The sequence below is a fragment of the Geotrypetes seraphini genome, chromosome 5, assembly GCF_902459505.1.
Source record: "Geotrypetes seraphini chromosome 5, aGeoSer1.1, whole genome shotgun sequence".
Classification (NCBI taxonomy): Eukaryota; Metazoa; Chordata; class Amphibia; order Gymnophiona; family Dermophiidae; genus Geotrypetes; species Geotrypetes seraphini.
This window is the reverse complement of record NC_047088.1, coordinates 103,998,519-104,013,569: the sequence shown is the minus strand read 5'-3', so window position 1 is coordinate 104,013,569 and position 15,051 is coordinate 103,998,519. Positions and strand designations below refer to the sequence as shown.

The following is a 15,051-nucleotide window of genomic DNA, read 5'->3' as shown; positions in this document are numbered from 1 at the left end:
CCATTCTATTATTTAATTCTTTTCCCTTTCTTGCTTCTCTACTTCTCCTCTGCACTGTTCTCTTTCTTTCCCTTTCTTCCACCAGACCTTTTTCTCTGCTCACTCCATCCCTCTCTCCAAATACTCTTTATCCTCTTTCCAACCCTATATTTCTCTTCCTGTCTCCTTTCTCATTCCCATCCTTCATTCAGTACTTTTTCACTCCTTTATAGCCTAGTCCTATTGGCTCTTCAACCCTTGCCTCCTTCCCCTCAGCTCTCCTCTCAGGCTTCCTACACTTGACCTTCCCCCTCACCCTCTAAAGCAGGAGTGGCAGCGGCTGGCCAGCAAGAGGCAGCGCTACTGCTCATGCTTTAGGGGGCGAGGGGAAGAGAGTCAATAAGCGAATCGGGAGGCCGTTTTTTTTTTTGTTTTGAATCGATTCGCATTGATTCACCCGAAGTGAATCGGTGAATCGATTCAAATCATGAATCAGGTAGCACTAGTACATACCCTGAAAATAATACCTGAAAATAATAATGGTGCGGTTTTTGAGCCTAAAATTAATATATGACACTGTTTTATTTTTGGGGAAACACGGTATACTGACAGTCCCTCTACTGTCAAAGGGGTGGTGTCAGAAGCATAAAGAGGATAATTCCAAAAGTTATTTTCATACAGAAAACAATATAGATTTATTTATTTATTTCTATTTCTATCCCATTCTCCCAGAAGCTCAGAACAGGTTACAAATTGACAATCACAATTGTTTGAAGACAGACTAGTCATGACAACAAATAGGATACAGAGCTTATTCTAGAGACCGGACTGCTTCGAAGAGCACTAGAAGTGTAGACCTGGAAAGAGGCTACTTGAGGATTAGGCCCCCTAAGGAAAACATATAGTAAAATACAGACATAAAGATTGCTCTAACACAGACATGTCAAACTCTGGCCTGTGGGCCAAATATGGCCCGTGGGGTACTGAAATTTGGCCTGCCAGACAATTTCTAATTTCCCCTAAAGCTGGCCCGCCGGTACAAGCACCGCATCATCTGTAGGTTCACACAGCCTGCAGAGGATCGCTGGTCGGCAGTAGTGATCCTAGCAGGCTGCTGTAGCCTCAGCTGCATGTTCCCTCTGGCGTGGTCCCACCCCTCCTCTGACATACAGGACCGCAGCTGAGGAAAGATATTTTGGGGCTGGCATTCTTAGGAAGTTATCATTTGGTCAGGCAAAAATCAAAACAAAATTATATATAAATATTCAATATAAAATCATTAGAGGTATCATTTTAAATAAACATGACATATTTCATGTGCTCCCACCATTAGTTAAGCACACGTTTTTTCATCATTTACCCCAAATTAAGTGAATAATTATGCAATATTAAATAATGCACTTATCTGAACTCAGTTAACAATCCTGATACTGGTGTTTCAGAAACAGCACAGCTTTGTCTTTTTTATTTATTTTGTTTGCATCACAGAGCCGGTGTGGGGTTGGAGAGGTTGTAACTCTACACTTCTACTAAGACTTAAAAACCATAAAATTAGCATTAACGAACTATCCAATTATCGCCCGATAGCTAATTTACCTTTTTTAGCGAAATTAACAGAAAAATTGGTTTTTAACCAACTTTCTGATTTTATTGAAAACACAAATGCACTTGACCTTCCCCAAACAGGATTCCGAAAATTTCATTGTACAGAGTATTCTTTAATAGGTTTTAACAACAAACATTCAATACTTCTTAGACCACCATAAATCTGTTATTCTTTTCTCTTTAGATATCTCCACAGCATTTGACACCATCGATCACAACTTACTCTTAAATAGATTAGAAGAAATAGGTATAACAGAGAACGTTCTTTCCTGGTTCACCTCATATTTAGAAAACCGTAAATCCTTAGTCAGGTTTAACAATGAAGAATCCACATCTTATTCCTCCTCATTTGGTATTCCACAAGGATCTATACTGTCACCTTTGCTGTTCAATATTTTTCTCTCTCCGTTATTAGTCATTTGCCAGTCCATTGGCTTCATTCCATATTCCTATGCAGATGATATTCAACTTATTCATCCTTTAGATCCAGAAGATAACACTGATATCATTTCCATTAACCATAAATTAGAAACAGTACAAAACTGGTTTAATGCAAATAAACTAGCACTCAACATAACTAAAACCAAATCAATGTTATTTTCCTGGAAGAAAGATCTAACTTTGTCAAATCCTTTTCTCCTTAACAATATCCCACTTAACTTAGTCTCTTCTGTTAAAATCTTGGGAGTAACAATAGATGATAAATTGGACTATCATGAACATATCTCTATTACAGTAAAAAAGTGTTACTATAAATTAAGAATGATTCGCTCAATTGCCAAATTTCTCAGCTTAACATCAATCAAGATACTTATTCATTCATTAATAATATCTACACTTGACTACTGTAACGCTCTTCTTCTCAATATCACACAGAAAGAAAAAAGGAGATTACAACTAATACAAAATACAGCCATTAAATTAATATTTAACGCAAAAAAATATGACCACGTCACACCTTTGCTAATAGACGCTCACTGGCTTCCAATAAGTCATAGGATTACATACAAAATTATATTACTCAACTTTAAATCACTATTAACAAACGAACCTTTATTTATATCTAGATATTTAATCCCACATACTACACAACGACCACTACGCTCATCTGGACAAAATTTACTTACTGTTCCTTCTTTAAAAATTATTGGAACACGTAGATCGGACATGTTCACCGTTATGGGACCTCAATGGTGGAACGCCCTACCACATTATATAAGAATTGAAAAAGATATTTCTACATTTAAAAAATTATTAAAGACTTATTTATTCAAAGACGCCTTTAATAACTGAAATTTATACGCTTCTTGGATTTGTTTTTTTTTATAATGCTATGGTTTTAAACTTCCCCTCCTTTTGTATTTTCCATTATTTCTATAAAAACTTAAAAATTGTAACTTTTTACCTTTTCTCCTCCCGACTCATGTATGTATAATATGTATATTGTTAGTTTCGTTTTATTGCTTTTTATTGATTTTTGTACATCGCTTAGTAATTTTAATAAGCGATTAATCAAATGCATTATTAAACTTGAAACTTGAAACTTTTATTAAGGTGCGCATTTAGTGTGTGCTAAATTGGTTAGCGTACCTTAATAAAAGGACCCCTTTGGCCCACAACTTAGCCTTTTTTTAAGATTTCGGCCACTTATGTGATTAAGTTTGACACCCCTGCTCTAACAGTAGTATATTGAGGAAGCAGTCTTTAATGGCCCGATTTAAAGTCATTTAGGGCTAGATTCTATATATCAACGCCAAGAAAATGAATGCTGCGCGCTATTCTTAAAACAGTGCTCCTAGTTGGAAGCTATTTGTAGAACAGCATGAAGTGCTGGGATCTACGCTCAATTTTGGGCAAGAGGATTTACACCAACTAAAGCCTGGTGTAGTTCCTCATGCCTAAATTAGATGCCGATCTGCCTTATTCTATAAAACTGTGCGCAAATTCTAGAAAGACCTTGACCCCTCCATGCCCCTCCCCTCCCATGCCCTCTTTTCAGATACACATGTAAGCATCTTTATAGAATGCCCTCTATAAAGATTTGTGAGTATATTCCAATAAGCACCAAAAATTATTCAATAGTGCCCAATTATTGGTGCCAATTGACTCAAAATTCAATTCAATTGCAGAGCAAATTGGGCTCATGACCTAATTCTATACGAGGGGCTACTGAAAAATTCTCAGTCCAACCAACAAGGTTGGGGCAGTCTCCATTGAAAGCTATATACTTAGGACTTTTTTTTTTTTTTAAAGCAGGCACCATTTTTAGGCACCTGTCTCACCTATGGAGGTATATTGGAATGTCTAAGTCCAGCATGGGCGCAGTGTGTACTAGAAGTGGTATTAGGCATCTATAGGTTTAAGACCAATGCCTTAAATGCAGGTCTTTAAAATGCTGGCCTACATTTAAGATACCTATGTTTAAAAAAAAATGTGATTCTGGATGCAACACCTGCTGGTGAATGACATACAGTAGGAGCTTCCAGAATCAGGCTCTTAGTCCAGCGATTTTCAACTTTTTTCATTCCATATTTTTCTGACGGAACAGACAAAGTGCTGTGGAAAATCGCTGGACTAACTCCCTCTTCTACAAAGTCACGTTAGCGGCTGCCGTGCGGCAACAGCCCCGAAGCCCTTTAAATCTCTGTGGGCTTCAGGGCCGCTAGCGCGGCTTTGTAAAAGAGGAAGTAAGTGTATAGTCTTTGATGGAGACTGCCCCAACTTTGTTGGTTGGGCTGAGAACCTTCCAGCAAATCCTCATATGGAATTAAGGGGTTAACATGGTACGTTAAATGGTAGTCAGCAGGCCAGGAAAGAATATTCAGTGGCAGTTACCTGGATAGTGTCCTTGAGTATTGCCATGGCAATATCCAGATAGTGCTGGAGCAGTTCAGGGGCAGAGTCACAAGAGCTGGCACCTATTCAGATACACCTGAAATTCAATGCCATATTCAGACAGCTTATCTAGGCAGACAGAATCACATAAAAGCAGTTATAGATTTGTGCAGTTAAGCTATCATGGTATGGCACTGAAAAACAGCTATGCCTGGATAACTTCCTGTGGTCCACAAAATGCCACCTATTCAATACCAATGCTGAACATGGTCCAACATTGAATATCCAGGTCTAATTTTGACGGTGGTGGCATTTAGCATTTAAAAAAATAAATACTTGTTGATTGCCGCTGGCTGAATAGTGATCCAGTAGTGTATAAAATTGTTAAAACACTTATAAAACTGCCCATACTGCATGCAGATTAAAGTATGCCTAAAGGGGATCATTTTAGAAACATTTTCTGTCATCAGATGGCTAGTGGTGGGGATGAACCCACCAATGCCCTCTAAGCACCCTTCCAGACAGATCTGCGACAACACTTCTTTTCAAGTAGTTAAATGAACTTTATTCACCAACTTCAACTGGAGTAACTTGTTACTTCTTATAATACATGATATATTGCTCATACGGACAGCTTGACAATAAGCATATTATCCACCTTCTATTCTCACGGGGTTCCCACTTTCCCCCAGGTCCTTCCAGCAACCTAGGGATTGTGTACACTAGGATCACCTTTCTCTCCCAGGCATAGCCTTCTCCCCTTGAATAGGCTTCCAACTTCCAGCAATATTTGTCTTTCACAAAGTAGACAGTTAACAAGCTTTCTCTTTCCAGGGACCATACACACTGAGGCCCCCTTTGTCTAGGGTTACTGTATTTTTGAAGCAAAAAAAAAAAAAGAGGACACAAGGCCCCACCCCTTGCCCTGCCCCATACCTAAATGGTTGCCTGCTGTGTGCAGTCAGGGTCGTAGCAAGCTATAATTGCATTCCATGCAAACCCATCCTTTCTTGTGCTGAGCCCATGATATATCAGACTCTCTGTTCTGAGTCTATAAAATACTGAGTAGAGTGGACCAACCATTGAGTTGATAACCATGTGGAAACAACATTAAACGGTTCTCCAGCTGTAACAGATCTGAAGCATCAAGGGCATTTGAAAACACCAACCAAGCACCAAAATAGCAGGCTTTATTTCAAAACCAAGCCAGGGAAACTAGCTCTCTTTTTTGACCATAGTCAGGTTCAGTACCTCTGTCTCCCACATATAGCAAACAGCCCCAGAGGTGTCAGTAACACTTGCAGAGCACAAGATACAAATTGTCAAACCTGCCCCTCCCCTTCAAAAAATCCTCTACTTATCTTAAATCCACAGCATACATTCCATTGGAGTTTATTCCTTGAGAACCTGGCAGCCAATCCATAGCTTTTTCTTTTCTCATTCCCAGGGAACAAGCAATTGGGAGGAACTTCATGATATATTCTCCTTTCAGTTGCTCTTAATCTTAGGACAGAGAGCATTATTTTATTTTGACCCAACTTCAGACTAAGGCAGCAGAACACTGGTGCACCTGCACTGTCTGCAGTGGCGTATCTAGCATATGTGACACCCAGGGCCCATCATTTTTTGGCACCCCCCACTATCTGTACGAAAAATATGATTTTTAGTAACAAGCCACAAGTCACACATGAGTACCTAGGAAAAGGCAGCATCTTACATACTGCAGTGAGCAGTACAACATCAGTACACCCATTGTAAAACTAAACAAGCCAGACTAGTACAGATCAATCCTACACCGTCAATCCTAACAGAAAACCATGTCTTTCGAACACACAGAACACAAAAAACACCTTCGCCTAGTATGGAATATGTCATCACAAACTAACCCCTCCCCCTTTTACAATACTGTAGTGTAGCCACGGTGGTAACAGCTCTGACGCTCATAGAATTCTGAGCATCAGAGCTGCTACCACCACGGCTGGTGCTAAAAAACGCTCCACAGTTTTGTAAAAGGGGGGATAAAATAGAAATACATAGACAAAGGTTAAATTGAACCAGCAAGAAGCTGGACTCTGCATACAATGCAACACCACAGAAACAGTGACACATGTCTCCTAAAGCAATAAATAAATAGAAAATTTTTGTTCTACCTTTGTCTTCTCTGGTTTCTGCTTTCCTCATCTTCTTGTTACTCTCTTCCTTCCATCCACTGTCTGCCATCTCTCTGTCCCTATATGGCATCTTTCCTTCCATACCCCTTCCAGAAACTGTATGCCTCCCCCTTCCATCTCTCCTTTCACCCCCATTGGTCTAGCATCTCTCTCCTCTCCTTCCCTCTCCCACACCTCTCTTCTGCAATCCCTTTCTTCCCTCATTTTCCTTTTCAATTTATTTTCTGCATCCATCTAGATTACGTTCTTACTACCTTCTCATCAAATTCCTTTTTTACTGTCTACCTACAGCTTGCCACCTCTTTCCCTCACCCCCTCCAGTATTTCCCTAACTCAATCCTTTTCCCCATCATGTGCCCTCCTTTTATTTATCCCCTCCTTCCATCATGCGTCCTCTTTCTCTACCCCTTCCATCTAGTACCTTCTCCTCTCTGTCCACTTCCATCGTCTGCTCCCCTCTTTCTCTTCTCCCATTTCCTTCCTGCATTTGCTCCCTTATCTCTCCCATCTGCACTTCCATCCAGCATAGGCTCCCCCTCTACCCGCCACACTACCATCCAATGTCTGCCCTCTCTCCATCCACCCCTCTTCAATCAGCATCTGCCCCCTTTCTTTCCCTCCAATCCAATTCCATCCAGTATCCTTCCCCCTTATGTCTCTCTCCCCTTTTCCTGTAACATAGAAACATAGAAATAGATGGCAGATAAGGGCCACGGCCCATCCAGTCTGCTCACCCTAATGATCCTCCCCTATCTTTACCCTGTGAATAGATCCCACGTGTTGATCCCATTTGGTCTTAAAATCAGGCACGCTGCTGGCCTCAATCACCTGAAGTGGAAGACTATTCCAGCGATCAACCACTCTTTCAGTGAAAAAGAATTTCCTGGTGTTGCCGCGCAGTTTCCTGCCCCTGATTTTCCACGGATGCCCTCTTGTTGCCATAGGACCCTTGAAAAAGAAGATATCTTCCTCCGCTTCGATGCGGCCCGTGAGATACTTGAACATCTCAATCATGTCTCCCCTCTCTTTGCGCTCCTCGAGTGAGTATAGCTATAATTTATCTAGCTGTTCTTCGTACAGGAGATCCTTGAGTCCCGAGGCCATCCTGGTGGCCATTCTCTGGACCGACTCCAGTCTCAGCACATCCTTGCGATAATGCAGCCTCCAGAATTGCATACAGTATTCCAGGTGGGGCCTCACCATGGATCTATACAATGGCATAATGACTTCAGGCTTACGGCTGACTAAACCCCTGCGTATGCAACCTATGATCTGTCTTGCCTTGGATGAAGCTTGCTCCCCTTGATTGGCAGCCTTCATGTCCTCACTGATAATCACCCCTAAGTCTCGTTCTCCTACCGTTCTTGTTAGGATCTCGCCATTAAGGGTATAAGTTTTGCATGGATTTTGGCTGCCCAGGTGCATAACTTTGCATTTTTTGGCATTGAAGCTGAGTTACCAGGTCCTAGACCAGCGTTCCAGTAGGAGTAGGTCGTGTATCATGTTGTCGGGCATTGAATTTTCCATCAGCACCACCCTTCCATCAGCACCACCCTTCCATTCCACCCAGCCCCCTTTCTCACCCTGAACCACTCTTTCATTCCAGCAGTCCTGCCCCTTTCTCGTGATGACTGTAGCTGCCGGTCCACCCCACTCTGACGTACTAGCTTTGGAGCAGAGATGGCAGCCACGTGCTGGAAGGTCCTGCGATGACTCCAGGCTTTGCTCCGGTAGAAGTAAGTTACGTCGGAGGGGGTTGACCCGGCAGATGCAGGGAGTTGCGGCAAGGACCCACGATGACTGCATCTGCCGGGTCCACCCCCTCCGACATAACTTACTTCTTCCAGAGCAAAGCCGGCAGATGAATCATCGGGGGACCTTTCTGCACCTCAGTGCAGCTGCCGACTGCTCTAAAGCAGTGTTTTTCAACCTTTTTACACCCATGGACCGGCAGAAATAAAATAATTATTTTGTGGACTGGCAAACTACTAAGACTGCCCCATCTCCGCAAGCTCAGTCTCCGCAAACCATCTGATCCCATCCGCATAAGTCTCAGTTATGCTTTTATATTGAATATATTCTATTAATGTATAAAAAGAAACAATATTCTGTACAATTGTCATTTTATAAATATAAATATACAGAGCAAGGACCAACAAAACCCCTGTCTCCCCTCTCCTTCACATATATCCCCTCTACTATCAAGAAAACTGAACAAGCCAAATTATTATAGAATGCTACACAGAAATATCATGCTAACAGAATACTGCAGTCACACATGATAGGAATAGTGTTAGGGGAATGCCCCCTGGTCCGAGAGAACCCTAAGCCACTGGAAGCTAAAGAAGCACTGCCTGGGCTTTGCAGTCCCCAGTTATGTCTCTGGCAGGATACATATTTCAAATCTGTTATATTCTAATGACAAAATAAAAATAAAATTATTTTTTTCTACCTTTTGTTGTCTCTGGTTTCTGCTTTTATCTTCTTTTCACTCTTTTCCTTCCAGTGTCTGCCCTGTCTCTTCAATCCAGCATCTGCCCGTTCCATCCACTGTCTGCCCATCCAAAAACTGTCTGTCTCCCCCCTGCCATCTATCCTCTAGACACCCCCCCCTTTGGTCTGGCATCTATCATCTTCCCTCTGTTCCCTCATGGTCTGGCATCTTTCTCCTTTCATCTTTCTTTCCCTCCCCCTGTGGTTTTTAGCATCTCTCTCTTCTCATTTCCTCCGCTCAGATCTGATATCTCTGTCTCCTTCCCCATTCTCTGGCATCTCTCTCTTCCCTTTCCTTCTCTGGTCTTCCTTCTTTATTTTCTGTGTCCGTCTAAATTAAATTCATTCTGACTATGCAGTCCTCAAATTCCCTCTTTTCACTATGTCTACCCACAGCATGCCACCCATTTCCTTCACCCCTCCACTATCTCACTAACTCTATCTTCTTCCCCATCCAGCGTATGTCCTTTTTCTTTATCCCTCCTTCCATCCAGTATGTGCTCTCCCTTCTCCCCACTTCCATCATCTGCCCTCTTCTCTCTCCCCACTTCTATCATCTGCCCCTTATCCCCACTTCCATCATCTGCCCCTTCTCTCTCTTTCCCCCCACTTCCATCATCTGCCCTCTTCTCTCTCCCCCTTTTCTCCCATCATCTGCCCCTTCTCTCTCTCTCCCACTTCCATCATCTGCCCTCTTCTCTTTCCCCACTTCCATCATCTGCCCCTTCTCCCCACTTCCATCATCTGCCCCTTCTCTCTCTTCCCCCTACTTCCATCATCTGCCCTCTTCTCTCTCTGGACTTCCATCATCTTCCCTCTTCTCCCCTCTTCCATCATCTGCCCCTTCTCTCTCTTTCCCCCCACTTCCATCATCTACCCTCTTCTCTCTCCCCCTTTTCCCCACTTCCATAATCTGCTCCTTCTCTCTCTTCCCCCCACTTCCATCATCTGCCTTCTTCTCTATCCACTTCCATCATCTGCCCCTTTTCTCTCTTTCCCCCACTTCCATCATCTGCCCTCTTCTCTCTCTCCACTTCTATCATCTGTCCCTTTCTCTCAATCTCTCCATCCACCACAGGCCCATCTTGCTCCCTTCCTCACCTTTCCAATTTTGGCAACAAGATCGGCAAGGCCCCCCCTCTGCGACGGCACTCAGTGGCATCAGCGCCCCCCGCCCCGAAACAGCACTCAAGTTCAGCCTCCTCCTCCCGGCATCAACAGAATTTCAGATCGGCTACAGGTGCTCAGTCAAAAGCTTCCCTCTGAATGAACTGCCTGGGCAGAAACAGGAAGCTGAGTCAGGGGAAGCTTTTGACTAAGCACCTGTTGCCGATCTGAAGTTCTGTTGATGCCGGGAGGAGGCCGAACTTGAGTGCTGTCGCGGAGGGGGGTGCCAATGCAGCTGAGTGCCGTTGCCAGGGAGAGGGTGCCGATGCTGCTGAGTGCCATCGCCGTTACAGCCCAGGAATTTTCCGGACCTGGCTGGCTGTGCACCCCCCCCCCCTAATGCTGCACCCAGGGCGGACCTCCCCCCCCTGTCCCCCCTTGGTACGCCACTGACTGTTTGTGCATTAAGTCCCTCCTGTATCCCAGTTGGCCTCAGAAATCTTTTCTTCGCTCCTTGGGCCTTGGTGTCTGGCAGCTGCCGGCTATGTGCAGTGCAAAAGATTGGAGAAAGGAAGCTCTTTTTGCTTGCCGCACAGAATGCACCAGAATTGACCTCTATTGGTGTAATCTGTGCATCTGTGATAACCGTTGGCGCAGACTCAGTATTTTATAGACTCACAACTAAAAGTCTGATATATCATGGGTGCAGCACATAAAAGGCACCATGGAGGGCAAGTCGCAGTATGGAAAATAATAGAAATTTAGCATATTTTACTAATAGCTAAATACGTACACTTTGGTGTAGTCATCTACCAATGGAGTTCCAAAATTTCAAGCATTTAGTGTCTTCTTGAGTCAGGATAAAGCCTGTGATGCTGTTCAACTCCTTGAAGTCAAGCCAATCAGGGACTTAGACTCCTCCCCTTTGTATCCCGGGATTCAGAGGGAGGAGAGGGGCCTTAGTCATCTGAGCCAATGAGGACCTTAGGCCCCTCTCCATTCATCACATGATGCACCGGGAAAGGGAAGACCTGCCATTTTGGACTGGTGGGCCTCTAAGGGGAAGGACTAAGCTTCTCTCCTGCTCCAACTTCTTTGAAAGGTACAAGGGGAGGAGGGAGGGGAGGTTCATGGGACCTCCAGTGGCAGGAGGGAGTGGGCATCGCTCTTGCCTTTTTTCAGGGGAGGGGATATTGCCATTTTTTCTCACGCAGGGGGAGGAGCAAATGGCAGGAGGGAATGGACATCTGTCCTGCCGATTTTTGCTAGTGCGGGGGGGGGGGGGGTGTAGAGATTCCCAGTGCCACATTCTTTGAGGGTCGATGGGGAGGGATGTCATCGATGGGGAGGGGAAGCTTTTTTTTTAATGGGGTAGATATTGTGTGTGTAACACGCACAGCATCTGTGCCCCTCAAAAAAGATTTCCTGCCCTGAACAGCTGAGTGGCAGGAGGCTGCTTTGGGGCTTCCCCTGCCTCTCAGCTGTTCAGGCTTGCCCTGCCAGCTCTGCGCATGTGTGACAGTAGCTCTCACCGTGATCAATCGGATGGCAGAGTCAGGGATTCGACGAACCTCCAAGTGAATCATTTGCATGCAAACTTTTTAGTGCATCAATAGTTCTTTTTGAATCGGCCAAAAATCAGATCGGAGCAGACCCACATGGTCTTACCGATCCTCTTTAGTGCATCTAGGCCTCAGTTGCTTGTACTTAATCTAAGAATGTTTGTACAGTTCTGCTTAAAGAAACAAACTCCCCAGCAGTCCAGAGCTTTTATCTACACCAAAACAATATACTCTAAGATGAGCAAAATGGAAATCTGCCTTCCCAACAGCCTCAAGCTGGCTCCATGGATTTATTAATCAGATTCTCTTGATCTGAAAATTACACCCCACTCCTGTCACCTATGAATACCATTTTTCCTAGCTAAAGAACAGTTTAGAGATCCATCGCAGCAGGGTGTAGCCAGCAGTCCAACAGAAAAATGCTAACAGTTCTACAAATGTTTCTCTTACTTCAAAAGTAACCAATGAAGAAAGCAAGATACAGTTTCTATTTTATTTCTCATAGACAGAAGGAAGCTATGAAGTCTTAACACTGATTGGGTCCCTCTTTTCTGGTTCCTTCCATTCAGGATTAGAATACTGTAGTAAAATATTGAATGCAGGCACTCAGAATTAAATGGCCCAATACTATCCATGAAGTTTTTTAAATGCACGCATAAGAGAGTTACCATATTCATTGCCCACCTGGCAGCCAGTGCATAACTCCCTTTGGAAATCAGGTCATTGGCTTTTCAAAAATAGATGGATAAAATTTTCCTGAAAGTTTTGAACATATGAAATAGCAGATGTAAATGTGTATATGTAATTTCCCTGGGGTAATTTTCAAGCAAGTATATTCATACTTTCCTTAGAAAATTTGTATAACACTATGCAGTATATACCGGTATATATTTTTGTTGTTTCTGAGTAATAAGTGTTCTTTCTTAATTGCCTATGCTACAAAAGTATAGAAAATGGCTATCTTTCCCCTGGTTCTCAGTCCACTGCACTAACCATTAGGCTTTTTGGTTGTTACCAGATTTTGGCCTCAAAAAAAGAGGATGTGTGGCCCCGCCATGTGCCACCTCCAGCCCCGCTCCATTCTGTCCATGTCCCCACCCTGTTCCGCCCCCAACCCTGGCCTTACACAAACTCCTTCTCTTTGGGGCCACGTCTGAAGGACATCTGCACATGCGCGGATGGAAAGCGATGTCTTCATAAGAACATAAGAATTGCTGCTGCAGGGTCAGACCAATAGTCCATCCTGCCCAGCAGTCTGCTTACACGGTGGCCTCCAGGTCAAAGACCAGTGCTCTAAATGAGTCCAGCCTCACCTGCGTACATCCCAGTTTAGCAGGAACTTGCCCAGCTTATTCTTGAAACCCTGGAGGGTGTTTTCCCCTACAACAGAATCCGGAAGAGCGTTCCAGCTTTCCACCACTCTCTGGGTGAAGAATAACTTCCTTACATTTGTATGGAATCTATCCCCTTTCAACTTTAGAATGCCCTCTCGTTCTCCCTACCTTGGAGAGTGTGAACAGTCTGTCTTTGTCTACTATTCCTTTCAGTATTTTGAATGTTTTGATCATGTCTCCTCTCAGTCTCCTCTTTTCAAGGGAGAATAGGTCCAGTTTCTCCAATTTCTCACTGTATGGCAACTCCTCCAGCCCCTTAACCATTTTAGTCGCTCTTCTCTGGACCTTTTCGAGTAGTACCATGTCCTTCTTCATGTACGGCGACCAGTGCTGGACGCAGTACTCTAGGTGAGGGTGCACCATGGCCCGGTACAGCGGCATAATAACCTTCTCCAATCTGTTCGTGATCCCTTATCATTCCTAGCATTCTGTTTGTCCTTTTTGCCACCGCAGTGCATTGTATAGATGGCTTCATTGACTTGTCGATCAGAACTCCCAAGTCTCTTTCCTGTGAGGCCTCTCCAAGTATCGCCCAGGTCATCCTGCATGAGATTTTTGTTACCGACATGAATCACTTTGCTCTTATCCACGTTGAATCTCATTTGCCATGTCGATGCCCATTTCTTGAGGTTATGTCACTTTGTAGTGTGATGTCATCATGTTGCATCCTCGCGTGCACATATGCCCTCCAGATGTGGCCCCAAGCTCAATGGTTTTCAAAACCCATCCAGCCGCCTGGACAGTGCTCTAAAAAGAGGATATGTCTTGGTAAATCTAGATGTCTGGTAACCCTATTTTTGGTGGACTCAATGATAGCTATGCCCTTGCATGATACTCAGTGCAGGTGTACATAGGGGTGCTTACTTCCTGGTGGATACTCAGTGCAGGAGTACATAGGGGTGCTTACTTCCTGGTGGAGTTATTTAATAAAGACATATACCGTATTTTTCGTTCCTTAATTTGCACTTTTTTCCCCCCCAAAAGTGGGTGAAAATAACAGTGTGTCTTATGGAGCGAATATACCAGACATTGGCTCTGCCTCTTTCTCTCTCCCTTCCCTCCATCCCCCGCCCACACTTCCCAGCAAGTGAGCGCCACCCAAGAGCCACTGCAGAGCCTCCCCAGGTGACTCGACTCCCTTGCAAGTCCAATGCATCCCATGGGGAAGCTGCAAACAGGCATGCTGAAAAGTGTCATGCACCCCTCTTCTTCCTGCTGCCCAGACCTCCACGACTGAGTTGAAAAACTTAGGCCCAGCCATCTCTCCCTTCTTGCCATCCTCCCCACTTCCCCATGAGTTTGCGCCACCCGAGAGCCACTGCCAGCCTCCCTGGGTCAGCTCAATTGTGCGGTGCCCTCAGCTGCTGTAGCCGTATCTGCACTGCGTGACTGAGCTGACCCGGGGAGGCTCGCAGTGGCTTTCGGGTGGCACTCGCTCGCTGGGAAGCGTGGCACTGTCCTCCTGATTGGCTGTCCTCCTTTGGCCAACTCTGGGAACAGCATCTGATGGCACTGCGTGACTGAGCTGACCTGGTGAGGCTCGCTGGGAAGTATGGGGCTGTCCTCCTGATTGGCTGTCCTCCTTTCGCCAGCTCTGGGAACAGCAGCTGATGGCACTGCTCGACTGAGCTGACCCAGGGAGGCACGCAGTGGCTCTCAGGCGGTGCACACTCACTGGGAAGCTTTGGGCTGTCCTTCTGATTGGCTGTCCTCCTTTGGCCAACTCTGGGAACAGGAAAAGGTTTCTTGCCTACTTTTCCTCTGTCCAAGTGATCTGTGCAGCCTCTCTCTCAGGCTGTTTAATTGCCTCACCAGGTGGGGCTGTCCTCCTGATTGGCTGTGTTGGCTGCTGCAGGTGACCCGACTCCCTTGCAAGTCCAATGTATCCTCATTGCAGCCCCGCAG

The 15,051-nt window shown here is 44.6% G+C and overlaps 1 protein-coding gene across 2 annotated transcripts in view; it reads left to right on the top strand.

The window, feature by feature from the left end:
• Positions 1-15,051, top strand: part of LOC117361202 (microfibril-associated glycoprotein 4-like) — a 153,689-nt gene that overhangs the window by 125,855 nt on the left and 12,783 nt on the right. The gene's annotated exons all lie outside the window — the stretch shown is intronic.